This window comes from Dipodomys merriami, unplaced genomic scaffold (assembly GCF_024711535.1).
Source record: "Dipodomys merriami isolate MVZ:Mamm:240054 unplaced genomic scaffold, mDipMer1.0.p SCAF_908, whole genome shotgun sequence".
In the NCBI taxonomy this organism is placed as follows: Eukaryota; Metazoa; Chordata; class Mammalia; order Rodentia; family Heteromyidae; genus Dipodomys; species Dipodomys merriami.
In genome coordinates this window covers 282875-310694 of record NW_027206522.1, presented here as the reverse complement: position 1 = coordinate 310694, position 27820 = coordinate 282875, and the positions used below count along the sequence as shown (strand labels likewise).

At 33.2% G+C, this 27820-nt stretch overlaps 1 long non-coding RNA gene and 1 pseudogene across 1 annotated transcript in view; both read left to right on the top strand.

Annotated features, from left to right (window-relative positions):
• The window catches only part of LOC138821290 (uncharacterized), a 32036-nt gene extending 5470 nt beyond the window's left edge, over positions 1–26566 (top strand). Inside the window, exon 3 of the long non-coding RNA XR_011370123.1 lies at positions 26374–26566. This is a non-coding gene — a long non-coding RNA (uncharacterized lncRNA). The remainder of the gene's footprint in view (positions 1–26373) is intronic.
• LOC138821292 (U6 spliceosomal RNA) lies at positions 3665–3761 on the top strand (annotated as a pseudogene).
• Positions 26567–27820: the final 1254 nt, after the last annotated feature.

Genomic DNA, 27820 nt, shown 5'->3' with positions numbered 1-27820 from the left:
GTAAATGTGCAAAAAGGAAAATGGAAGAATGATTGTGTTTCCAATACAAGTCAGATATGGGAGAATAGACTTAACTGGAAAAAAAGAGTCCATCTTGTGAGAACAGGTATACTAGGAATGAACCTGGTGGCTAAGATCACATTTCTGTTTCATTCCTTTTCTTATATTCTTTTGTTGTTGTTGTTGTTGTTGTTGTTCGTGGGATTATCCCTCTGAAACGCATGTCAAGGCTAGAGCTCTTCCACTTGAGCCACAGTGCCACTTCCAGTTTTCTGGCAATTATTGGAGAAAAGAGTCTCCAGGACTTTCCTACCCATGCTGGCTTTAAACTCCAATCCTCAGATCTCACAACAACTTAGTTTATGATCACATTTCTAACAGTGTACACTCAGGATATGTAATGTATATTTTCATCTATCTTTATGTGAATTCTTGAGTTAAAAATCTGGGCTACAGGTTAGACTTTACACTCACAAAAGTGTTTGAAGTTTGAAAGTTGTTACTCCTGGAAAAATAAAACCTAAGATATAAAGGAGTCTGAGAAGTTCAATTTGCATCCAGCTTGGACAGTATAGTCTTTGAGACACTACCTATAATTAACCAGCCAAAAGCTGGAATTCCAGTCACGAGCAAGATTGCTGAATAACAGTTTTAGTTTTTTGCATACATACATACAAACATACATATACACACAGAGCAGTCAGTCTAGTGGTAAAGATCATAGGAGAAGTTCAGAATTGCTAGTTTGTTTCTAGATTAAATAAACAAACTATGGCAGGGCAATGTGATACAAGCCTGGAATTCTAGCACTCAGACAGGAGATTAGAGAATGGAATTACATAACGATACCTTCCCTGGACCAGGTAGAATAATTTTGTCTCAGTGAAACAAACCAAACAACAAGAAAGGAATACACATTTGGGAGTTTGGGCTAATTTTGTCATTATGTTTTGAGAAGTCAAGATTCCTATTGAATGCAACTCATATATATCCTCACTTGTGTTTTAAATGCTCTCATCATTACAGAACATTCCTAGATGCAAAATAGCTCATGATTCCCATCCAAAAATTTGCAAAACTAAATAAGCCTCATTCTGTTGGATTCCAAATAAATGTTGAAGGATTACAAAAGCTTAAGTCTGGAGAAATAGCAAAGTTCGTCTAATGTAGGACTTTGTAGAATTGCTAAATTAGAATTTAGATTTAAAATATATTTTTTTGTTTTGTTTATAATTTCATATTCTATAGGATACTACAAAATTCTTTTTAAGTAAAGGGATTAATTGAAAATTTCACAAATGATTCTGGCATTCTATTTGCCTAGATATTCTTTCAAGAGAGTTATAATTAGAACATAGATAATAGATAATTCCCATAGTTCATGTGTACCATGCTAATGTGAATAATCTAGACAGAGTTGCCAACAAATGGATGACATTAATTTATATATTTAGAAAAACAATTTTTAAGAGTTTGGTTTAATATGGTATGAAAAGATTAATTGCCTGACTTCTTTCTTCTACCTATATGTAACACAGGAAGCCATTTCTTATTTACATGCCTCTGTATACATGGAGAAAAATGCTAGGTTTGGGGTTGGTTTTCAATTTTGTTTTTGTTTTATTGGTTCATCCTAGAGCTTGAACTCTTGGCCTGGATAGTGTCTCTGAGTCTGTTTATGCTCAAGGCTTGTGCCCTACCACTTCAACCTCAGTGCCACTTGAGTCTGACTTTTGTGGAGAAGTTTTTTGGAGATAAGATTCTAAGAAGCCTTCTTGCCTGAGTGGGCTTTGAACCATAATTTTCCTATCTTAGCATCCTGAATATCTATGATAGCCAAAAAATATAAATATAAATAATATTTGCACGTGTTCTGATCTCAAGAATACCAGTGGAGGAAAAATGATGCAGCTCAGTTTATTGTGGTGTTCTTTTCAGAACAAAGAGGGTGTCACATTAGCAGAGGTGTAGTATTTTTTCAAAATAGAGATAAGGTATTCATGATGTGAATTAAGTAATTTTAAACTGCCCCTTACAAGTTGGAAACTGTTGGGGTAGGATGACTTTATGACATAAATCTTGGGATTAATAGTCATAGAAATAATAGCTTACTCTAATAAATAATTGCTAAGTTGCCTTGCATTTCACAATTGCTTACTGCTAATTCCTGCATCTCAAGGAATTGGGGCCCTGAAATATAGGAAATGACAGATTGAGATGGGTCTTCAATTACTTTATGTTGACATGTTGCATGGGTCTTGGTGAGAAGTCTTGTCCCTGTTATCTGATGATGCAGGTAACTGGGACCTGGGATCCTAAAACCCATGGGTAATGCAGAAGAATAATATGTTTTAGACATCTTAGATAAATTTTGGCATAATCAGTAGGAATTCTTCAGAAATATGGAGAAAAACAGTTTGGGACCAGCGAGTTAAAACAATAAACAGAGCAGCAGAGTAAAATTCATTATAGATTAGAGGAAAACATTGTTTTTTTACCATGTGGATTCATAAGACAAAGAACAGTTAGAATGTATCACAAGTTTATATTAAAGACATTTTATTGATACTTTTTTATATTCTAATATATATTTTAAAACTAATTATTTATATTCCAATTCTATTTATTTGAATAAATATCAATTTATTTGTCAAATTATCAACTAATTCTAGTAAGTTTCACTGTGTGAAATATAAAATCAGCACATATAAATATAAAATATATAACTATATATAATATAATTAAAAGGCACACGTTTTGCATTGTTCTGTTGTAGTTACTGTATCAAAGGCAACTCTGTTTTAAAGTATTATTCCATTATCTCTACCTCAGTGTTTGATAGAGTTAGACCTAAAGCTTTACCATTTGCATGGAAGCAAGAGGAAACACTGTGATTAAAACATTATCAATTTAATGCCTAATAACGAGAAGAAACATATGGACTTCTCCTGCAACTATGAAAATATTTGGTGATACAAAGGCAGTAGTGTAAGTTCCTGCCTGGTTGTATGGTAGACAAGCCAGGACATTAAGTAATCATGCATATGAACAATTTTTTCACCTTCTTGGCTTTAGTTACTTTTGAAATGGAAGGTATAATAAACAACTATATTCTTATAAAATACCTTCTAGTCTGAACAGTTCTGTTTGAACTGTTTGTCTCTCTATGATCCCTTGTAACCATGATTAGTTTTGTTCCAGTAAGACAATCGATGCTGTCAGGGTAACATATTCTGATTGGTCTGTTCCCACATGGAAGAAGGGTAAAGGCTCAGGTAGACGTTTGTGCCAGTAACACCTCATTTGGGAAAATGTCAGCTAAAGAAGATTAGAAGTAGCTCTTAAGCAATGCTTACTTTGAATCCATTAGGTCCACAAAGCTAATTAAGTTGGATTCATAGTACTTGAAAAAGCCATCACCTTTGGACCTATCTATGAATAATTGAGAGTACAATCAAATTCCAAATAAAAAGACTTAAGATAGTCAATGACAAAAAAAAATTGCAAATGTGAGCAATTTTTCCACTATTCACAGAATTTTATGGAAATAAGATTGATAGCATTGTTAGGAACAAGAAGGTTTCCTTGTTTTCAAGTAGGCACCCATAGATATAAGCCTGTATAAAGATTGCATCATTAACTACTTAAATTTAGAAGATACTACATGATTCAGCAGCACTTATACTCAAATTACAATACAGAGATTAACATGGCACTTGCACAAGGGTAATATGAAAGTTTGAGAAGCATTCCATATTTTTCATTCTTCAGATGCAAGAAATGAAAAACAGTTATTAAAAAGTTGATTACAAAATTACAAGTGTAACAAAACACGTAATTCATATAATTAAATTTCGTTTGACATCAATGTATTAAATCTTCACCTCAGAAAGGCGTTTACATAGCATAAACTTCACAAAACTTCAAATTAGACATTGTTATTTTATCCCAAAGAAAGATAATATTAAGACCTAGAAAAAAAGGAATCAAACTGTTTCTATATGGAACGTAATTGGAAAGGACACATTAATGAACTTATGTATTATAAAGTAATGTAGATTTCAAAGTATATATAGGAGAAAATAAAATAAATTATGAACATTATGCAAACATAGAATATAGAATATTTTAAAATATACTTTTTCAGACAAGCACTAGAAATATTTTAGTTTCTGTACTACTCATTTCAACAGGTAATTTAAAATTATTTCTGATTTAAAAAATCACAAACTCTGAAGAAATCATTATACATGTATACAAAAACTATTGAATACATTTTGACATCCAATGCAGGCAATTCACTTGGAAGAATTCCACGGAATCCATATTTACAGTAAAATATTGGTGTTGCTGGGCACTGGTGGCTCATGGTTCAAAGCCAGCCTGGGAAAGGAAGTCTGTGGTACGGTACTCTTATCTCCAATAAACCACTAGAAAACTGGAAGTGGAGCTATGGCTCAAGTGGTAGAGCACTCACCTTGAGCTGAAGAGCACAGAGATAGCTCCCAGGCCCAGAGTTCAAACCCCATGATCGACCATTAAAAAAAGGGGATATTGCCCTTGTTTGTATTGTGAAAATATTTTGTAGGGACACAAAACATGGACTTGCATTTTTGAAATTTAAGAAACTTAACCCGACCATTAGGACTTAGGTGAACAATTTGTACAGCCTTCCACAATTTCATAGAGGAAGGGATACATGCTTATCCTTTTGGCAATTTCAAATGCAGTTTCTTCTATGTTGTTCTTCAGGCTTGGTTTTATATAATGGTTCAACAAAAGGAGACCCAGCATATCTTTGCTATCTCAATTCTCAGCAGCAAGATGTAAGGGGGTCAAGAGGCCTTTAGTTTGGGCATTGGTATCTGTATCATGATGAAGTAAGAAAGAAGCCACTCTGGTATTATTCCACAAATATGCACTGTGCAGGGGTGTCCAGTCAGCCACAGTTATTGCATGTGCCAATAGAGACACAAACTCACTGACAATGTCTAACTGTCCACTGTAGGCTCTCAATGAAGAGGGGTATACTAATCGTCATCCCTACTATTCACATGAGTGGCCTTTTTGGGAAAGAAGTCTCTGCACTGTAGTAAGCCAAATATTTTTGGCAGCCCAATGAAGAAATTTGCTTGGATCTTTCTCCATTTTTTTCTCTAATTGATAACATTCCTTACTTTTTCGTCTTGTTCCTCATATTCCTTAGAATTGCCTAACCAGAGATTTTGAGTGCCAGTGGGAATGAGATGGCCATGTATTTCCCTAATAGTTCACATTGGTTGAACTGGTCAGAAATATCCTGTGAATTTTCTGCATCTGTTTATTCACCATGATTTAATTTCTTTTTTTCCAATTTTACTATTCGAAATTATTCTAGCTGGAGAGTAGGGAATTGATGGAGAGTAGAGGAAAGATGTTCCTCCATATTCAATTGTACACACTGAAAATGAGGATCAATGATGTCTTCATGTGAAGCTTATTCTAGGAATGAGAAAATAGGAAATAATGCCTTCTATATAAATGATTTGGGAAATGGCAGAGCAAAAACTGAAATGAGGCAAGCAAATAAATAAAAGCAAAATAAATTAGAATAATTATGGAGCAATCATATTATCTATGAGAATGAAGAAAGGGAGAAAGAGACCGATGTGCAATGACCTATCTAGCCACAAAATCCATGCCTCTGATCAATTTATAGAGCAAACAAAATTTAGTTTTTAAAAAAGATGGAAATAGAATTTATGTATTTACTTGAAATTAGTAAACACATTTTTAGTAGCCTACATAACGAGATATAACTTTGACCAAATTACAGACAATAAACTAAGTCCTTGATAATTCTAGTAACAGAACTGACTGAAATCAGTTAAATCACACTTTTCCTGTACAATGAAGGAATAGGAAGGTAGTATAGCAGCAGAGAAGGCAGGGAGATTGTACCTGTGAAAAAACTTTGTGGAAATTGGTATTGAGGATTTCTTACTGGTGATCCACTTGCACTGGAAGCATGATTCTGAACTATTGCTTGCTGATTCTGAACTATTGATTTGATCATTATATTCTACAAGAAGAAAAATGTGAATTGATAGTTAAGGACTACTAATACATTTTGACCTTCTCACTAAGCATGTTAAGTCATCAAAATCACATGAGGACAATAGACAAGCCTCCTTTTTAGATGAAAGCAAGTGTCTTTAAAAAACAAGGAATGTATGTAGTCATGCAAAGGACTTCTATTTTACCAATGCCTCAGACATTTTTCTAATGTTGGGTACTAACAAATAATGGATCTATCAGAAAGCTCTTCAAGGTCATATGTTCAATAATGAGTTCTCTTACACTATATCATGGTATTGTTTGTGTATGCTCTTAAGAATAAATTTATATTACTAACTTGAATTTCTGACAGGACAGTATCATCACTGTTCATCTTGCTTCTATTCTCTAAGTTTTAAATTACTATCTAAGTAAGTGCAATAGATAACTATAGAGGAAAAAGTAGAAGCCACACTGATAGCTTATGTCTTTAGTAGTAGTTAATCAGAGAGATGAAATCTGAGGATTGTGTTTTGAAAGCAGACCAAGAAAAAAAAGTCCATTAGAATCTGATTTGAAAATAACCAGCAAAAGCTAAAAATGGAGCTGTGGTACAAGCAGTAAAATGCTAGCCTTGAGAAAACTGAAACAAAAAGTAAATTCTGGGACAAAGCCAGGGCCTGAGTTCAAGCCCTAGTATTAGCACCAAACAAATGAATCATTAACGTAATTAATTAATTAAAAATAAATTAAGTGGTCACATGTGGAGAGGCAGGTAAAATGTAACGTGTGGTGATGGTTTATGAATTATTTTTTAATAAGGCATATTATCATTTGTCCTAATCACTAACATTTTATTTGAACTTTTTTGTACAATAAACCATGAATTTAGCATGCATGTATATGTGTGTGTACATGTGCAAACATGTGTGCATGTGTATATGTGTGCATGTGCTGTTGCAATGTTGCTTGCCAATGTGGACACGGTGAGGCTGAAAAGAGCTAACTGTGTTGGAATGTTTTTATATACCAGTGTTCTGTCATGTCATTTCAGTGGAACCACCCTTCTGTACATATTACTTGTCTAATAATAACGTCATCATAATCAAACATTTATAACATTAAGTTAGATAAAGAGATCGCTTTCAGCTCTTATTGTATGTTGTGTAAGAAGATACAGACATAATTAGGTCGTAAGTTATTTTGCTGTAAGATGATTGTCAGTACACAATACGTATTTGACTTCTTAAATTGGTTATACTTTTAAGATACATTCATGGAGCGATTTGGACCGACTTGACCAAACAGGTATTACTCTCTGGTTATTCCTGTGAAACACAAGTTGGATAAACCCTTTCCGGATTTCTGTTGAAAATAACTTTCTTTACAAGATCATATCTATTCTCACTAAGAGATAATCAAACCCATATTACGTTTGAAGATCCCATCTTATTGACTGAAAATAAGTATTGTGGATATGCTTGTTAGATATTCCTTTCAAAAACGAATAAACAAAAAGGATGTGCATGTACAGATTGTGGATGCATTTGAAGGTGTTTTGTACATGCACAGGGATCTTAACTAATGGCTCTTTTGTGGGAGTAACTATGGCAACTTTAACAAATAAGGCTTTTTGAATATCTTTTCCAATATACATAACAGCCCAGAGCAAGTCTTTCAATTTCTGAAAATCCTTTGAATATTTTAGTATTATTTCAGTTCATTGACTGTAGAGCTAAAATTTCTGAAATAAATATTGTTAAGATCTGAAAATGTAAGTGGGTTTATAGTCTTTTTTATGGGTCATTTTATGAAAACCCAGTTTTTATCAAAGTAAATGGAATAGAATAAAAAATGTAAGTGAATTCGGTAAGCTAATTACTAGTATAACTTTGTTTTCTATTAACAGTCCATTGAATGAACATGATGCAATTAAATGATATCCTTTGTGTCTCTGTACTTCAGTTAGTTTTAGAATCTATAGTTATGAGTGAGTTTTGAGTATAAATAAAGGTCTTTTTAAATGTGGTAGGATTAACCTTGTGTTTTGTGTCCTACTCCCAAGAAAATGAGTTATTTTTAAGTGTTAATAGTTTATCATTATCATTATCATAGGGAATCAATTTCATTATCATAGGGAATTAAAAATGCAGTAGTATTGATGTCTTTTTAAACCAATTGTATTCACAAGTTGGAGAGTGTTTAATTCATACTTAGGTCTTGGTGTCTATGATTTTTAAACTCTCGTTCCTACTATTAATGATATATCAGACTGCCTTTTTGGGTATATGAAAGGTAAAATATTTATCTGGGGTCAAAAGTGATTTTTATATCAGTCTTTCTTTAATAACATTTTAAAGTAGTACATTTCTCTCAAAACGTTGGGTATAAAAAGCAATCACAATACTTCTAATGATAAACAATTTAGGTGAGCTACAATGTGGAAACGATTGCTCCAAAAGACTTGCAGTGTTTCCATGAGGAATTGGGCAGGTCATTCTTTCAGTAAGACTGTGTTAGCCAGAGATGGGGTCCCCAGGCAGTGCAGTGTTGAGAGAAGGGATAAAATATGGTTTCTACTATTTTGAGCTAGAAATCAAGAATGTTATAGTTCATCAGTTCCTTTCACCAGGGAGGTATAAATTGTTAATAAACTTGGAGTTTTCATATTACAGTTACTTATTTTCTTTTTTTTTTGTTGTTGTTGTTGGTCATGGGGCTTGAACTCTGGGCTTGGGTACTGTCCCTGTGCTCTTCTACTCAAGGCGAGAGCTCTACTACTTGGAACACAGTGCCACTTCCAGTTTACTCGTGGTTTATTAGAGATAAGAGTCTCACAATCTGTCCTGCCCGAGCTGGCTTTGAACCACAATCCTCAGATCTCAGCCTCTTGAGTAGCTAGCATTGTAGGAGTGAGCCACCGGTATCCAGCTTAGTTACCTATATTCTAAGAAAGATAAAGTGAAATATTATTAGAGTGTGCACAATAATTTTGGGAAATTTTCCTAGAATTAGTAGACTGAGTGCTAGTATTTAGTTATCAAATAGAATGAGGTTATTTCATATGGTGGGAATTGAATGCAGGCTAACACTTACCGTGTGTGCAATGTTGTACTAGTAATTCCAACTCTGAAGGCTTAAATATCATAATCTTAGAATTAAAAATAGAAGTAGTTCCACTTTATGGGATTATTGTGAGGATTAAATTAGATACCAAAGGTAAAATACTTGGAAAAACAATCAGAGTTTGATACTTTCTACCTGTTATTTTATCATGTGATATATTCTAATATTTTTATTGTGATTTTTATATTGTGTCTATTTAGGATATGCAAAGTGATGTATTTATATTCATTGTGTTGTTCACTTTTCTATCATTATGAGGAAAATACCTGCAAAGAAAATTTCTGAGAAGGAAATTATCATATTGACTCACGGTTTAAGATCAGATGTTTCCATCATTTTCAATTATATTTTTATAAAATATTTGTACAAAGGATTTTCCATTCAACGAATCAGTTTATAAGTACAATGGATCTTTACATAACTTTCTCACATCCTTCCAAACCTCACCCCACTTTCATTTTTTCAAGTTTCATACTATCTGCATTGAATATTATGGCTTCACTCTCTACTTCCAGAATTCTCTTTATTCCTTCCCTTTGACTTCCCCTCACTTTTTCCAAGTGATAGTTTCCTGGTATTCATTTTGTTGGATTAAAAGTTCAATTTTATAAGAAATTACACCTTTTAAATACTCCTCTGCAGGGCTGGGAAGGTGGCTCAGTGGTAGATTGCTTGTCTTGCATGCCTGAGGCCCTGGGTTCAATTCCTCAGCACCACATAAGCAAAAAGAAAAAAGCCAGAAGTGGCGCTGTGGCTCAAGTGGTAGAGCTCTAGCCTTGAGCTGAAGAGCTGAGGGACAGTGCCCAGGCCCAGAGTTCAGGCCCCATGACCGGACCCAAAAATAAATAAATAAATGAATAAATAAATAAATAAATAGATAGATAGATAGATAGATAAATACTCCTCTGCAAATAGCATGCTTTGATTAATACTGTTGTTTAACTTCCATAAAATTCTGGCTTCCAAATGCGCATCCTTTGTGTGTCTGGCTCTGACTTCGTTTACTTATAATTTTAGATCTATCCATTTCTTTGCAAATGCTGTAACAGTCTTTATAATGGATGGGTGCGATCTGATTTTGTATTTGTGCAACACTTTCTCCAACCATCCCTCCACTAAAGGTCGTCTGGGCTGTTTCCATAAGTTCTCTACAGTAAATAGTTCAGTAGTGAACATGATTGTGAGAGTGATTTTAGTGTAACCTTTTGGAAGAATTAACCCTATTTTTCTGGGAGCAATCCTCTAGCCAATTTTCCAGAATAAGCACATCCCTTCCTTCATCTCCATCACATTTATCAAATCCTCAAAAACACACTACCCCCTACAGGTCTCAATCACCTAAAATCACACTGTGCCCATATTCTTTGTTGTTGTTTTTCTGTCCATTTGAGGAGCCTGAACTCTGGGCCTCGGCGCTGTCCCTCAGCTTTTCTGCTCAAGGCTAGCGATCTACCACTGGAGCCACAGCTCCACTTCCGGCTTTCTTCTTTTTGCTTATGTGGTGCTGAGGAATCAAACCCAGGGCCTCATGCATGCAAGGTAAAAGCTCTACCACTGAGCCACTTTCCCAGCCCCAATGTGCCCATATTCTTTTAATAAATTTTTTCATAATTTTACACATAATTTAGTGAGAATCTTCTATGTACTTTCCTAATGTGAGCATAAGGGATATGACAATAGAATAAAAGTAAGAGATATGGAATTTAATTAGCTATTATCATATTTAAAATAATGTTCAGCTCTAACTCATAGTCTCAGTTACTATTATTTTAATCTTTATTTGATTACTTCACCTATCCGCTAAATTATAAGGTGATTTAAATACAAAGACAAAAAAGTTTGGTTTGACTTTGACACTCATGTGTGAGGATGCACGATATGGGCAAATAAAGAGATTGAAATTAATAGTCATTATCCATTTTGTTAAATGTTTTCCTCAAACTGATTCTCACAATTCATATTTCATTCAAAAACAAGAAACGTGACAATTCTCTTTGCTTTGATCCTCATTAAACTTGTTTCCACGTTATTTTATAATGAAGGATGATTTCATAAATCTACTGTAGATACAAAAATATGTTAAAATATTTCTATATGTATGCTCAACTCTCCTTCATAACTGAAGGTCAAATAAAAATCTTCCATAGCAAAGACAAACAAACAATATATCTCCACCAAATCAGTTCTTCAAAAGATACTTAAAGATGTCCTACACATTGAAAACCAACAAGACCATAATAAAGGCCAAGAAACCACACTCAAACAGAATCCAAGAACCATAGGAAGAACCCAGAAGGCGTAGCACCCAAGAAGGTGGATAAAATGGAAGGAACACCCAAATACCACTAGGTCCTATCTCTCAATATTAGTGAATGTAACTCTCCAATTAAGAGACGTAGACTGTCTAGTTGGTTTAAAATGCAAGATTTTTCTATCTGCTACCTTTGGGAATCACAACTTGCCCATAAAAAAACAAACACATTTTGAAAATGAAAAGCTGGAACAAAATCTACCAAGCAAACGGCCCCCATAAACAGGCAGGAGTTGCAATCCTAATATCAGATAAAATAGACTTCAAATTAAAATTATTGAGAAGAGATATAGGAGGTTACTACATACTAATTAAGGGATTTCTCCTTCAAGAGGATATTACAATTCTAAATATTTGCCAAACAATAGTGCACCCAAATTTATCCAAGAAATACTACTTTAAATCTCAAATAGATCCAAAGACATTAATTGTTGGGGACTTTAACACACAACTATCCTCACTAAATAGATCAACTCGGCAAAAACTCAACAGAAAACGCCAATTTAAACCAGTGCATACAACAAATGATTTAGCAGGCATCTAGCGAATGTTCATCCAGCAGCATCAGATTACACTTTTTACTCAGAAGCACATGGAACATTTTCCAAAATACAACACATTTTAGGTCACAAGTCAAACTTGTCAAAATTCAGAAACATTGAATTCATATCTTGCATTCTCTTACACCAAAAGGGAATAAAATTAGAACTCAACACAAAAAGCCACAAAAGAAAGTCCAGTAACACCTGAAGGCTGAAAAACACATTGTTGAAACACCAGTGTGTCATGGAAGAACTTAGAAATGAATTTCAAATGTTCATGATATTCAACAAAAATTAGCACAGAGATTATCTGCTCCTCGGGACGAAGCAAAGGCACGATTCAGAGGCAAGTTTATAGCTCTGAGTTCCTACATCAACAAATTGGAGAGATCTGAAACCAACAATTTAATGAGATTCGACACTCTTTGAAAAAGAGCATCAAGATAAACCCCAATCCAGTTGATGGAAAAAATAATTAAAATTCTCTCAGAATTAAATGAATTAGAATACAAAAAACCCATAGGAGGAATCAACAAAATGAGAAGTTTCTTCGAAAAAAATTAACAAAATTGACAGACCCTTAAAAAATCTCATCCGAAAAAGAAGAGTACACACCCAAATAAATAAACTCAGAGATGAGAATGGAAACATCACTACAGAAACAACCAAGATTCAGAACATTATAAAGGAATACTGCTCAAAACTTTAGGCTAATATGTTTGAGAACTTGGCAGAAATGGACCTTTTCCTGGCAAATATTGACATCCCGAAACTAAACCAAGATGAGTTAAACCATCTTAATTGGCCCATATCAAGCATTGAAATAGAAACAGCAATGAGACCTCCCATCTAAGAAAAGCCCAGGACCAGATGGTTTTAAAGCAGAATTCTACAAGGCCTTCAAAGCAGAGCTCACACCAATACTCCTCCAACTCTTCAATGAAATTGAAAGAGAAAGTTCACTACCGAACGCTTTCTATGAAGCCATCATAACCCTCATCCCAAACCCTAATCAAAGAAAGAGCACTGTAGACCCATTTCTTTGATGAACATTGATGCAAAGCATCTCAACAAAATTTTGCCTAATTGACTTCAACAATTCATCCAAAATATCATACACCACAATCAAACAGGATTCATTTCAGGGATGCAAAGCTGCTTCAATATATGAATTATATGCAAATATATGCAAAAATATATGCAAATCAATTAACATAATTCATCACATCAACAAGAGCAAGGATAAGAACCACATGGTTATCTCAATAGATGCAGAAAAAGCCTTTGACAAGATCCAAGAACCCTTTATGGTGAAGGTCCTGGAAAAAGTAGGAATCCATGGAACATTCCTCAATAAAATAAAGGCTGTGTATAACAAAAACTAAAGCTATTTACTCTAAACTCAGGAACGAGATAAGGATGCCCACTCTCTCTACTGCACTTCAATCTAGTATTAGAATTCCTATCTACAGCAAGTGGAGAAGATGCAAACATAAAGGGGATCCCAATAGGGAAAGAAGAAGTAAAACTCTCCCTCCTTGCAGAGCACATGATCTTGTATTTAAAGACTCTGCTCCCAATTTACTCAAGGTGACTCAAAACGTTGGCAAAATAGCAGGGTGTGAAAATAACCCTCAAAAATCAATGGCTTTACAGTATGCCAACAATGAGAAAAGTGTAGCTGAAATTAGGAAAGCAATTCCATTCGTAATAGCTCCACAAAAAAATAAAATATCTAGGAATTAACATAACCAAAGGAGTGAAAGAACTCTATGATGAAAACTTTACATACCTAAAAAATGAAATCAAAACAGACTTAGAAAGTGGCAAAAACTTCCATGTTCCTAGATTGGAAAGATCAACATCATGAAAATGGCAATACTTCCCAACGCTATCTACAAATTGAATGTGATACCTATCAATATTCCAACCTCATTCTTCAAGGAAATAAAAGAGGCAATCCAAAAATTCATATGGAACAATAAAAGACCCCGCATAGCAAAAATGATCCTTAACAGAAAGAACAGTGCTGGAGGAAATCAATAACAAATTTAAAACTCTCCTACAAAGCCATACTAATAAAACCACCTTGGTAGTGGCACAAGAACATATCTCAGGACCAATGGAATAGAATTGAAACCCCAGAAATGAACCTAAAGGCCTACAGCCATCTAATCTTTGATAAGGGAGCTAAAAAAAGTAGAATGGAAGAAAGACAGCCTCTTCAGTAAATGGTGCTCTCAAAATTGTTTAACTAGTTGTAGAAAACTAAATCTAGATCCTTATATATCCCCCTGTATATCACCCTGTACCAGAATCAACTCCAAATTATCAAAGACCTCGGAGTCATGAAGACACTCTGAAAACATTACAGGATGTAATTGGAGAAAACCTAGATCTCCTTGGTACAGGCCAAAAGTTTCTTACTAGAGACCCAGAAACACAACAAATCATAGAAAAGTTGAACAAATGGAATAGCATGAAATTGCAGAGCTTCTGCATGGCAAAGGACATAGCTAGCAAGATCCATAGAAAGCCCATGAATTGGAAGAAGATCTTAGCTAGCCATACAATGGACAAGGGTTTCATATCTAAAATATATCTGGAACTCCAAAAAATTAAATCCCCCCAACAACAAATCCTCAAAGAAACAACTGCCCAATAAATAAGTGGGCTAAAGACTTAAAGAGAAACATCTCTGAAGAGGAAAGAAAGATGGCTAATAGACACATGAAGAAATGCTCCAACTCCCTAGCCATAGAAAATGCAAATCAAAACGACATTGAGATAACACCTCACTCCAGTTATAATGGCTAAAATCAAGAACTCTAATAACAACAGGTGTAGGAGGAGATGTGAATAGGGTAACCTTATTGTATTGTTGGTGTGAGTGTAAACTTGTTCAACCACTATGGAAAGTGGTATGGAGGTTTCTCAAAAGCCTCCACATAGAGTTCCCCTATACCCAGTAATCCCACTTTTGGTCATTTACCCAAATGATCACAAAGAAGACCACATTAAAGCTCCCAGCACAACTATGTTTATGGCAACATTATTTACCATAGCTCAGCTTGGAGCCAACCCAGATGCCCCTCAGTAGATGAATGGATCAAAAAATTGTGATATATATACACGATGGAATTTTTGTATCCATTAGAAAAAATGACATTGCCCCATTTTTAGGACAATGAAAGTCTTGGAAAAAATTATATTAGGTGAAGTAAGCCAGGCCCAAATACACATATGCCCCATGGTTTCCATTATTGGTAATAAATTGTATATGTCTGAGACAAGCAGAAAAGGTAAGATTCATTCATGTTAGGTGAAATGTACCCCAAGATAAGTATTCAAATATTTTTTTCATGCAATTGTTTTTAACACATTTATAATATGAATTTTTGTTGCTTTGCTTATTCCTCCCCCACGATATAACCCCTATTATCACTTATTTTATGTTGGTATAAATTGTGGAGGGGAAGGGAAAAAAACAAATCGTTTAAAAAGGGAGAGTTGGATCCATTGTAACAATGAGATGTACAAGATGTTATGTCGAAAAACGAACTTTAAAACTTTTGCAAGGCAGGGTATAATGGGGGGGCAGGAGAGTTGAGATGGAAGGGAATAGGAAGGGGAAACACAGGAGGAGGCAACAATGCTTGATAAGAAATGTACTCATTATCTTGCCCATGTAATTGTAACTCCTTTGTATGGTATTTTCAGGATAATAAAAAAAAATCCTTCATACCTATTAATGGTATACGAATTCTTTGTGCTTAGAAGGGTCTTTTTATATTCACAGCCATCTATGGCATACACAGACATCTCATGGATTGTATGAAGATAATAAATTTCCAGATGCTTGGCAGGAGGAGTAAAACCTATAGTTTAATTTTTTTTCCCATAGGCTTCCCTTTTCATTAAAGAAATATGCTTCTTGATGAAGGATTTCACAAAATTATATTTCTAGGAAGAACTTAAACAATCATCTAACATTACAGAGTTTAGGGAGATGAATTGATCTACTAAATAATTTACTTTTGGGTCAAATAAAAGCAGGTTGCCAAAGGAGATTAGACTTTAGATAAACATGATGAGTTGTATGTAAATAGGTGCTTAGCTGATTTTTGTTAATTTGTGAACTAATACAGGGAAATAAAGTACAGCAAGTTAAAAAATAAGGAACTGTGCATTGAAATACTCATTTGTGTGTGTGTGCACACCTGCCTGTACACACACATGCATGTTCATGTGCTCATGCATGCATTCATCATTCCTGCTCTAAGTATCTTGCCCAAGGATGGTGGTCTACCACTTGAGCCACTGCTGCACTTCTGGTTATTTGGAGATAATCATATGTTTTTTTCACGATTGGACTGGCTTTGAACAGTGGTCTTCAGATCTCGGCCTCCTGAGTAGTTAGCTAAGCTGATTCACCCTCTGAGTAGCTAGTTAAAATTTTATCTGTCCTCTATGCTTCACTGCTCTTTTTATTCTTTTCCTGAGGTTATCACAAGCCTGTCATTTATATATGTCTAATTGCTTTAAAAATACTGTTACTGCTTGGCACCAGGGGCTCCAATCTGTACTCTTAACTACTTAGGAGGCTTGAGAACAGAAACTAGGACAAATTTTAGGGGAGTTCCTTCGCAATTTATAGCTGGGTGCATTGGATCATTTCCACCATCCTGCACTATCTAGAGACTAAGATTGGAAGGACTGCAGGACCCAGGAAGCTAGACAAGTTGGTGTGCAACTCTGATGCCATTGATGATGGGAAGGACAAAAGGACAGATTAGGTGCATGTTCTTGTAGAAAGGGAACCCCTATCCTAAAATTGACCACTGATATAATGCCAGCCTAGTAATAACAATACCCCAAGTTGAAATCCCCACAATTTTCCAAAACCAAAATAAGTACATACATTAACATCCCAAATCTTTGTACAATCTGTTCTTTGCTCTAATATCATCTTTATCTGATTATTATATGGTGTGACAGAATAGTTTCTTCATTAAATTTATGATATATTTTAAAAGACCTAGAAAATTCTTTCTCACTTATTAAGTGCAAACGAATGGCATATTACCTCATTTCTTACATATTTGACTGCCACTAAAAATCCATCCAATGATTATTATAGTAATATATTCTGATTTATTACTTTATTTGTAACAGTTTTTAAACATTTTGCTTTTCTGCTGAAGTTTAAGTATTTAAATGGTATCATCAAAGTATAATCCTTGGGTACTTGGGGCAGTTTTTTATAAAGTTTTTAACTAATGGCTTCTAAGAATTCTTAATTGCTATATTATTTGTTTTATTTTTAATTTCAATATAATTTTATTGTAAAGGTAATGTACAGAGAGGTTACAGTTACATAAATAAGGTAATGAGTACATTTCTTTCGGAAGGAACATTGATATCCCCTCCATCGATTTTTTTTTTGTACACTCAATTTCTGATGCTTTTGCTGTTGCTATTGATCAAATGTACTTTTGCTTTCTTTGTTCATGCATTTTTATTATAAAATTGATATAAAAAGGGTTTAGAGTTACTTAAGTCAACTAAAGAGTACACTTCATTTTATTTTCTATATTTCAAATTTTGATCTTAATTACTTATTTTCTTTTTTCTTTAGGATAATTCTTTTTTCAGAGTTGTAGGATTAGTTAATTTAATTTTGCATGATTTTTACACATGTAAATTATTCAGACACATATATGTTGCTTTTAAAATATTTAACATGTGAATATTTAAAATTATTTTCTTAATTTTTATATGGTTAGTGAATATAAATAAATTGATTTTCTTATAGTTCTAAACATATTTTTCCAGGTAACAAATAATTACTGTATTTTCAAGAAGCACATACTATATAAAGAAAGGTTTCATTTCCTGGTCACTTTTTTGTAAATATTTGTACTAGAATTAAAAAAAAAAATTTGAGCTGGGCATGGTGATTTGTGGCTTCCATTTTCTACCTATGGTAGGAACTGCAAATAGGGTTTGTAATTCGGGAGAGCCTGAGAAACTCTGAGACCTTATCATAAAAATATCTAGAGTGAAATGATTAGCGATCTAGCCACCCATAGCGAGATAGAGAGCACCTGGTTATCATATTCTAATTGTTGAGGTTAAAGCACCAGTAACATTAAACTTTTGTCAAAATAAAAAGATACATGTTTCAAAATTTTCATTATTTAAAAGTTATTTGCAAAGTTTCTCATCTCTTCTATTTCTTAATTTTCAATTTACTTAATCTATAAGAATCCAAGTATATCATGACTATTTGATTTCTACTAAACGTTTAAATAGTATGAGCAATATTATGATTTCATACCTTAACCTATTTTTATTATTTGTGATAATTTCCTCTATTTACTATTATAATATCAATATTCTAAATATGTGTATGTGATGTGTGTGTATGTGTGTGTATGTGTGTGTGTGTGTGTGAGTGTGTGTGTGTGTTTATGTGGTTTTTGTGTGTGTGTGCTTTGTGTGTACTTTGTAATGCTTGGGAGATCACACCATTATTTCACATATGCTATAACAAGATTTTACCACTGAACTATACTGTGTAGTTATAATGTAAATAGTGTTTTAAATGACGACTTTTAAATTTTCATTCCTAGTATGTTTTTTCAAAATTATATGATAAAATGTGATCCATTTTCTATCCATGTTAGCAATTTTTATTGTTATTTTATTGTTATTTAGAATATTTCCACTTCTTTTTCACTTCCAAATTCTTGTATTTGTTATTGATAAAGGTTTTACTTTGCTTCTTTTCTCTCTTCATTCTTTTTGCCTTTAGAGTTTACCTATTGTTTCCTTTATTTCTTTGGAAATTAATTATCATATTCCTATTACAATTTCTTTACATTGTAACAGGTCTATACAATGCTTTATTTTCTATTTTATTTTTCCCATCTTCTCTGACTCTCAGTCCACACTCTTAGGTGGATTAAAAAGAAACTTGATTAAGGACACTTTGATTATTTTCCTCCTTCTCTTGTCTGAAGTTTTTCTGTTTTTGAAACCCAATAACAATGACATACAGCTCCTAGGTGTTACATCATTCTATATTCTCACTCTTCTCTGTAGTACAGCTCAAGTCGTAATCATTCAACTTTATAATGCTATAGTGTTATCTAAATCTTAACTATTCCTAAATTAATTTTAGTTGTTTTAAGCATTCTCTAAAGACATTTTTCCCTATATATGGAGTCTTGTGTTTTCACAAGGTGCAAAATATGGGTGACTATCAAACATCTAGATATCTGTAGAATATTGGTCCACCTGCTCAATAAAACATGTATGCTCAATAAAACATGTATGCTCAATAAAACATGTAAATTCAAGGAATTCAGGTCAGTCAGAACAATCTTGTAAAATGGTGTAGCTTGAGCCCTCATACTAGATTTGAATCTTATTATCATGTTTATTAGTGAAAAAACTGACACATAGAAGAATATAACAGATTTATCAAAAATAAATTCTTAGTTTTATTGTCAATCGATTTTGAAAAGGATTCCATGACTTAATGAAATAAAAATAGAATTTTAGAGGCATTATTGCCTCTCTAGTTATAAAGGATGATCTTAGGCTACTACTTCAAACCTTATACAAAAATTAAAATAAAATTATTAAAAAAATTTAAAAATAAAAAAAATAAAAAAATAAAGTGAGTTGTAAAAACTTACAAAACATAAATGTAAAAATTCATGACAATGGATCAGTAAAGGTTTCCAAAAATTTGACATGGAAAGCATTAGTGGCTAAAGAAAAGCAAGAATAAACTAATATCAACTGAAAACCTTTCTTAATTCTATGAAAGTAGTGAAAACATATCCAACAGATAGAGGGCACATATTTGTTAATGCTACAATATTAATGCTACAATGATCCTGAATCTTAAGTAGTTTTATATCTTCTAATTCTGTATAAATTTTTCCTGAACAGGATATTTCTATAAAGAACATATGTAAATTAATAGTCAATAGGAGGAGTATATGAATTAAGCTCCTCTTTAGTATGTAAGAAAAAAGAAAAAGAAAGTTCACTAGTATGACCATAATATAAAAAATGACACAAAATATTAATGCATTTGTGGAGAAATTTATATACTCCGCATAGCAGAATGATTTGTGTAATACTGCAGTCATTTTAGCAAGCAAGTTTTCAAGTCTTCCAAAAGGGCAAAGAGAATTGTATATGTTCTAGCCATTACACTTCCACTTACTATTAAAGAGAAGTAAAAAACTTATATGGATCGGGAATGTAGTTCACTGACAGTGCACTTGGACAGTATGAGTGAGAATGTGGAAATAATTCCCCAAAACAAATTTTGAAAAGACACCCTATACAAGATGTATGCAGGACAAATTCCTGTAACTGAATTTTATATCTATTTTAATATCTGTTATAAAATGTATAGCATTTCTATTTGAAGAAATGCAAGTTTGTGAAAATTCGGCTTGGAAAACCTATGATTGTACAATTCACTTACAAAGCACTAAAATGTATACAATGAAAGGAGATAATATATTGCATGTGAATTTCATGTCAGCAAAAAAATAAAACTATAGTTAAAAATTCTTCACACAAAATGCAAAATACCTAAAAAGATGTTTTTGGTGTTGGCTAAAAGTTCTTTGTAAACTACAGCTTCTAAAACAAAGATGTGATTTCTGTTCATTTTGAGTTTTTTTGTCTGTTTTTTGAGTTTATGCAGAGATAACCCAATCAAAAATGAATGTGATAACTGGAAGATCTAGGAATTACACATCACTTATACGAAATTGATAACCTTTTCTGAAAGAAACTTTTAGCAAATGATAGAAAACACAAATCTATGCATCTGCATTTTATGATACCCATATGTTACTTGCTCAATCCAATTGCTTTTCTCTACTTTACTAGAAAAAATATTCTCAGGATAAGAGCCAATAACGTGAAAAGAAACAAAATACACAATCTTCTTGATTTATTTGTGACAAAAACGAATGAATTAAAATAATTCCACTTAAGCGACTCCATTATTAGTATCTATGAAGATGATCCTGAATGCCAACATCCATTGAATTTTTTGAATTTTAATTTGTAAGAACATATGAAAACTAGAACAAGAAAACAAATATAGTCTTAGAGCAAACCAGCCTTGGAATAATTTTCTTAATTGTTTTGAAATTACCAAAGAATTAATACCATTAAAATTATCCTTTCCTAAGAAAATAATTTAAAAATGTTTATCACTTATTATAATTTAAAAACCAAGCAAGAGCAATTTTTCAGAATAATTACAAATATCATTTTATTACTATCGTAAAATAGAATAAAAGACCATTCCCAATATATTATCATTATTCTTAATTTCGAATCATAACCTAAATATCTTAAACAATCTAAATAGTCATGTCTTTAACATAGACGTAAATATTCTATACTTTTAACCTAACATTTTCCATGGGCGTGTATTCATGTGTCTAAGAAATGTTCACAGGAGGTGAAAGATGCTTCTGTGAAATTATTGTGATATATTTTGTTGTTGTTCTTGATGTTGTTTGCAAGGTTAGGCATTGTCCCTAAGCCATTTTTGCTCAAAGCCAGCACTCCACAACTTGAGACATAGAGCTAATTCCTGTTTTTAGTGTTTAATTGGAGATAAGAATCTAAACAAGTACTTTTCTGTCTGGGCTAGTTTCAAATACAATTCTAAGACCTCATTACCCAGAATAGCTGCAATTATAAGTGTGAGTCACTGGCACTTGGTTCAATGTATTTTTTTTAATTTTAATTATACTGCAAGATTTTTGTTTCACTAAAATGTTCATCGTTCTACACATAAATTTAGAGATATGTATATATTTCTGATAATGAATAATCTCTAAAATGTATGTCTTTCTACACATAATATATATACAAATATATTTCTGAAAACAGACTCTCTCTAAAACTTTTTATGCTACTGTTTTTTACCTTTTTGTTTCAAAGATATACAGTCTATTTTTCCAAGAGTTTCCTAGAATAAAATAACTAATATTTCAATAGAATGTAGCATTTATTACTTTTAAGGGAATTTTAGAGACACACATGATATTCTAGTAATATTTATAGTATATTACTTGAAATAATTCAGTTCAAACTCTTAAATATTTGTGTGTAGTGGTGGGGAGAGAGGAAGTTAAGTCATACTGGTTAGGAAATTGCAATACTTCAAAAATCTATCCTATAATTTGTTATAAGCACAGAGTCAAGCTACCTGTTATGGTTTAGTTTTTTTTTTCTTTGTTCAAAATTTTTATATGGATGCATGCACAGTGGTAACATTAAAATTATTAATCAAAAGACAAATATTCACAAAATCAGAGATACATATCAGAGTTTCAATAGTTAGCACTTATGATGCTAATAATAATTTTGATGAGGATGATGATGACCACAGTGTACCCTGATAATGACAATATTGTGATTGAAAAGGAAAAAACATTACACATTTTTGAAGCTATATTTCCCATATTGAATATATAGTAATAAATAGCGTTGGATTACATACAATAAGAATAACAAGAGGAGAGTTTCAATATCAAGAAATACTATCACATAAACAGGGAGAGACAGTAAAAACCTTAATGTTATTCCTGCAGTCTCTCTAAGGTGTACACACTTTTCTTGTTGGTATTATTTTCTTATGAATAAACTTAATTATTTTCACATTTTGATGGACTAAGATGTAGTTTTCAGCTTAGTGTGATTAGTTCATATAGATATAGTATCATATAGATCTAGTTCATATAGATATAGTATCATATAGATACTATTCAATAACCAGTGTTTCCAATGATATATTAAGAGTATGTTCTTCAATACATCTGAAAAAACATGACACTATTTACATAGTACCACTTACATATCTGTAGTTACCTTAAAAGGACATAGATCTTAGAGCCAGGAGGTGAAATTTATTTTTATTTCTCCAGGAAACAATTTGTAAATTTATACCAATAAATTTAATTTGACTCTTTCCTTATTTGTAAGGTAAGGTGGAAAATGTAAGGACTCTTCACTTTTTCTTTTTCTTGCTCTAGAAGTCAACACATATATTCTTCATTATTTCTGGTAGATTACATCCGTTTATAGATGAGAAATGTAAGGCCAACTGTCAATGTAGTGAGTAAATAATGATACTAGAATTTGTGTCTTAACTCTTCACTCTGTGTGCTTACAAAGAGAGTAATTTGGTGATGGAGAGGACTAATATGAAAAGACTATGGGGAAAAAGCATAATTTGGAAATGGTTGTTTTAGGACGAGGTGACAGTGTTGAGTAAATGAAACAGGCTGGTGTCAGGGGCATAAAAAAGGAGTATATAGAAATCATTTGAGTGGAGGCTCGGAAGGTGGTTCAGTGGTAGAGCGCTTGCCTTGCATGCATGAGGCACTACGTTCAATTTCTCAGCACCACATAAGCAGAGAAAAAGAAGCCGGAAGTGGTGCTGTGGCTCAAGTGGTAGAGTGCTAGTCTTGAGCTGAAGAACTGAGGGACAACGCCCAGGCCCAGAGTTCAGGCCCCACGACCAGAATCACCCAAAAATCAGAAATCATTTGAGTGATAAAAAACTGAGAAAATCTTGATCATTCATCTTATCTAATGGGAGCGAGTAGAAGGGTAAGAAGAAATCTAATGTGCTTACACACGTTTGGCTGGCAACTGTGTTAGTGCTAATCTTAGTTATGAGGACCACAGGTGGAAATGATGGATTTAGGGGGAAAATTCTGATAGTTCTAAAGTTTAGATGCAAAATAGGTCTGTTTAAACATCATCAAAATATCCACTACCATGAATATGAAAAAGAGTAATAAAATTGGGGGCATTATTGAAGGGAAAAGGAAAAGGAAAGTTCTGACACAGGTGTGAGCAATGTGGGCAACACTATAAACAAGATTGGAAGAGATAAATAAGGAAATGGAAAAAGTAATAAACACAGATTGACAGTAGTAAAGGAAGGAATTTGCAAGAAGATATTGAAAAAAATATGCTATTTGGATTTGAAAAGTAAAAGGACATAGACAAGTTCAATAAAAACATTGTTTTGGTGAAAGTCATATTGAAAAATTTTGGTTTATGAGTGTGAAGTCATAAAATTCTGAATCCATAAATTCAACAGATCCTGTTGATTTTAAATGTTGGGAACCAATGCTTTTATCCTGACCTTAGAATAATTGTACAGATATAACTGTCATGAACATTACTCATAGGTATTGTGTGAATATTTTTGAAGACTTTGTTTATTCAGTAGTTTATAAATTGAGCTACAGCACAGACAAGCCTAATTTGTCCTACATTTCCAATGTGTGGCCATCCATCCACATTAGTTTGGGATTTTATTGAAATATCTTTAGATATCTTTGGATGTCTTACCTGTCTGTTCATTATAAATGTAGGACATGTAACATCAAGTATTAGGTTGAGCATACAGCATTACTGATGTGACTGAAGACTCCTCGAATTGATTCTTCTTTAGAATAGAAAATGCCTCAATAGCGATTGACACATCATAACTGTCATATATTCTATTTAACTCTAGTTCTTGTTAGTGATATCTCCGTGGTGAAATAACCCTGTCAATCAACCTGCAACAAATTCTTATATGTAGGGAATTCTTTTATAAACTTCAAGCTTTTATGGAATGCCTAAAAAGATAAGACATTTTGCTTTAATGTCTTTCTTTCATTTTTTCATACCCATTGGCAAGTAGGGAAGGATTCTGATGTAACAATAATACAATGGTGACTTGTACTAACACAACATCTAGGATCTAGTGTTAATTCGGATACTTACTAATTAGCTCTAGATTTTGTGGATATTTATATTTCTCATGGGAAAACTAAAGAGCTCCAAGTAAATTGACCTAAGGGTACTTTCAATTCTAATATCAGTTTGTCTCAAAATGCTTTAAATTCTACATCCTCTAATGTGGGCATAGAGTTACACTGTGGAACTTTTCTCCTCAAAGAGTGAGTACTACCTTATTGCTTAATATGGACAAAGTACTTTCATACATAGACTGATCTTGTGCAAACAAGAAGTAGTAGTTGAACAATGTTCTTAGCAGTTTGTATAGATGAAATGGAAATAGAGCAACTATGAACTCAGAAAGAATGTGCAAAAAAGCGAAAGGCACAACGTAGAATGTGCCAAGGAAATGCTGAAGTATAATTTCAAATTATGTGCTCAGGTGTGAGAGTGTGATCAAAGTACAGCTTAAGAAAATGTAGTTGGATATCTTGGGGAAAACTGCTTTAAACTCTTCTGGGATAATTGTACAAGTAGAAGCCACTAACTCTGACTAATCAGCCACATCATCATCAACTTAGGGACTATTTTCCAAGTGCAAAGAGAAAAAGAGGGCTCATCACAGTTAGTGTTCAGGTTGAAGTAATGGAAATAACATAATTTTTCTTATGACTTCACTTATTTTGGAGGGTTAAAGTAGGAAAAACTCAAGTAAATATTTTGCATGTATCTAAATTAAGTGGGACATAGTATATTACTCTCCTTTTAACTGGGAAGTTGTAGTTTATGTCTTTTTATACTCTAACTTGGGACAATGATCTGCTGTCAGTCATTTTCTTCCTCCTCCCCATCTTTTGCCCTTCCAAATACATAATTTTTATTTAAAGAGACATTCTTGACCTTGCATTTCTAAATCCTTCAAAATTATCTGAACTACTTTTTACTTCTGGCAGCCTCCTATATCTTTCTCAAGGGAATATTTTGTCACTACCATTTTAACCCACATGATATTTGATATCTTCCTGCTTAATTCAGTGCAAGATATACATTAGACTTAACCAGATATCTCAACACTTGTACCACCATGAAATCCTATCTTCATAAAAATCATGATTTTATAATATCTGGAGAGGTGGCATCATACATGCAATCATGTTTTAAATCAACATGCCTCTCAGTAGATGAATGAAGTGACAAAATGTGATATATATTTATATCCACTGTGGAATTCTATGCTTTCAATTCATACGGAAATGGAAAAATCCTACTAAGTAAAATAAACAAGACACAAACAAAGAGATTCCATGTTTTCCCTAATTGTAACAAGTAGGAAATATCTAGGATATTCCTAGCAGATGAGCAGAATGGCTCAGTAGCTATGTATAAGATGACGATGAGCAAAATGAACTCCTACATATGGAAACAAAGGTTTACTTTGTGATTGTTGTTTTTAATGTACTCTGTGATTCTTTTTTCTTTTGTGTTTTCCCCTACGGTTTGTCCCCTGCTGTATTTGATTTCAGTATCATGTGTCATTGTATATGTATTTATCTTAATTAGGGAAGGGAAGAAGAGCAACAACATGGCGCGACAACGGACAAAGGACAAACCAATGTAATAGCAATGTTCACAAGACAACATGATGGAAATTTACATTACAACTTGTGAAAGATATTGGGGTGAAGGAAAACTGTGAGAAAAGTGAGGTATTGGGTAAAAATTTCGACATGTTATATATTCACCATCTTACAATTATGGCAACCCCTTCTATATATCACCTTGACAATAAAATTCAATTAAAAATAACTTACATAAAATATAATTTCACTGTATTGATATAGTAAATACCATTCTATTCCCCCTTTGTTTATCAGACGGTCATCAAATTGAATGTTATCAAACTATACAATATCTTCACAATATACTTGCCTTTATGTTGAAAAAACCCCATTATCTCATACGAAAACACAAAACAGTTCAATTCTACGGAAACTCCTAACTTTTAAAACTGAATAATTGTTAAGAGGACAGAATTTATGTATTCTTCAAAATTCAGATGACTACTAACTAATCATTTTTAGATCATACCATATCAGAGACCTTTAAAACAGTATCTGTTTGCATTTTAATTAATTCTGCAATAGATGAAATTTCCAATGCTATGTTACATATTTTTTTTTAAATTTTATTTTATTTTAGTTGAATACATACTGTACAGAGGGGCTACAATTACATGGGCAGGATAATGCATACATTTCTTACCAAGCATTGCAGCCTCCTCCTTTGTTTACCCTTCACCTCCCTTCCCTGCCTCCCTCCTCACCGCACCCAATCATACCCCCCTCCCCCCCACACCGACATTGTAAAGCTGGTTTTGACATGACATTTTGTACTTCTCATTGTTGCAACAGGTCCACCTGAATCCTTAAACGACTTGTTTGTCCCCATCTCCTCCACATGTTATACTGACATCAAATATAGTGAAAGCGGGGGTTACACTGTGGGGGAGGGACATACAAAGCAACAAAGAAATAATCTTATAAATGCGTTAGAAACACATGCATGAAAGAAACGAAAACATTAAAATAAATATTTAAGGGTTCATTTTCCTAACATCACATTATCTGACCTTTTCCGCTTGACTCATACCTATACTAGATATTGAAAATAAGGGAAACCATGGGACCTATGCTTCTTTGGGCCTGGCTTACTTCACTTAATATAATTTTTTCCAAACCTTTCCATTTCCTAACAAATGGGGAAATGTCATTCTTTCTGATGGAGGCATAGAATTCCAATGTGTATATATACCAGATTTTCTTGATCCATTCATCTACTGAGGGGCATCTGGGTTGGTTCCATATCTTAGCTATGGTAAATAATGCTGCAATGAACATAGTTGTGCTGGTAGCTTTAGTGTGGTCTTGTTTGTAAACATTTGGGTAAATGCCCAAAAGTGGGATTGCTGGATCATAGGGGAGATCTATGTGAAGACTTTTGAGGAACC